General features: G+C 43.3%; 1 protein-coding gene across 1 annotated transcript in view; it reads right to left on the reverse strand.

Moving 5' to 3' along the window:
• Positions 1-754, reverse strand: part of LOC102302908 (protein mono-ADP-ribosyltransferase PARP9) — a 7131-nt gene extending 6377 nt beyond the window's left edge. The window contains exon 1 of the mRNA XM_005944107.3: positions 331-754. The gene's annotated coding sequence lies outside the window, so the exon portion shown is untranslated. The remainder of the gene's footprint in view (positions 1-330) is intronic.
• Between the last annotated feature and the right edge of the window lie 677 nt (positions 755-1431).

Raw genomic sequence — 1431 nt, forward strand, 5'->3', positions numbered from 1 at the left:
TGTATTACTTGTGCACGGCACTGCGTGCAGTCTATAATCCACAGACAGTGTAAACATCATAGCTTTTCTATTCTAACGTTCTTCATAACTTACTTTACCGGACAGGCCAGTGTAAATGAAGAAAATGTCAAACATTTGACGTTTCTGCGTCCTTTTTATAACGTGAAACGCAGCACGAGCGACATAACACGCGACCAGTCAACAAAAGTTACTCTGTGCTGCCGAAACCTAATCCATGAATGTTTAACACATTTGACTAGCTTAGATTTAAAAAAATCGTTTTAGTTTAAACGGATCGAGAGGTTTATTGCGCAGAAGCCAGATACTCACCGTCGCACACTTTCAGCTGGAAAGTACCGAAGTGAAGGAGAAAGTGAAAGAATGAAAAGAGGGCGCGGACGTCTCCAAACTGCCTCCGTGGACTGCAGCCAAGTGTAAAAAGGTGTTTTTCAGGCCTTTCTCTGTAGCTGCACCCCGGTCTGAGCCAACCCTTTAAGGCCAAACGCCACAACACGCCAATAAAAACTGCGTTTCGTTTCACAGGAAACAAAAGTGAAACTAGTTCAGAGCAGCCGGCCTGTGAAGATGGCCGGCGTACACTCCTATCCTCTGCTCGTTGAGCTCGAAGAAACCAAAATACCCAGATTAAAAATCAAGTTAGTGAAATACTTTCAAAGTAAGAAATCTAACGGTGGTGGCGAGTGTGAGGTGGAGTATGAAAATGGCAGCAGGACGGCGATGGTGCGCTTCCGGAGAGAGGAGGGTAAGTTTGTCACAATAAAGTCATGTTTGCTTTATTTAAGCAGCTACAATATTACTTATTATCAACGGAGTTAAGTAGTGACATGTGTTTGTGCTGTGTCACAGATCAGAGAAACGTTCTGGCCAAAGAGTCGCATCAGATCAGTTTGGAAAAAGGCGTTTTGAACCTGACGGTCCGCTTACCCACGGAAGAGAAATCATCACGGGTGCGAAAAGTTTGTCATGAATCATTTATCAACAACTGTTCTGTTCCGTGTACCTCAAATCTGTTCTTATATTGACGATGCTATTTATGAGATAAGGTTTCACTGTTGATAGTGCACCGTGAAACCTGCGCACCTCTAATTTCTGTCGGACCCTCCTGTTCTCAAAAGGAACTGCGAGAATATTCAATTCCTCAGCTTTGTGTGACCCTTGAGCCCCTCTACAGACTCCAAATTATCATTCAGTTCCATTGAACGTAAATCTGACCATGTTTATCTTTTACTGGAAGTCATGTGACTTTATAAAGCCAAAGCTGTGCTGCACACTGCTCCTTTCTTCCTGCCGTGCGGATATTGTAAAAGTCAAACTCACTGCTCGGAAAGCACTACTGGGTGCGGTTTTCCTGACAAAGCTGACAATGAATTTGTTTGCATGAATTACTTTTTGGACCAGCAAATATTTATG

This window comes from Haplochromis burtoni, unplaced genomic scaffold (assembly GCF_018398535.1).
Source record: "Haplochromis burtoni strain Fernald_Lab_line unplaced genomic scaffold, NCSU_Asbu1 Contig_386, whole genome shotgun sequence".
Classification (NCBI taxonomy): Eukaryota; Metazoa; Chordata; class Actinopteri; order Cichliformes; family Cichlidae; genus Haplochromis; species Haplochromis burtoni.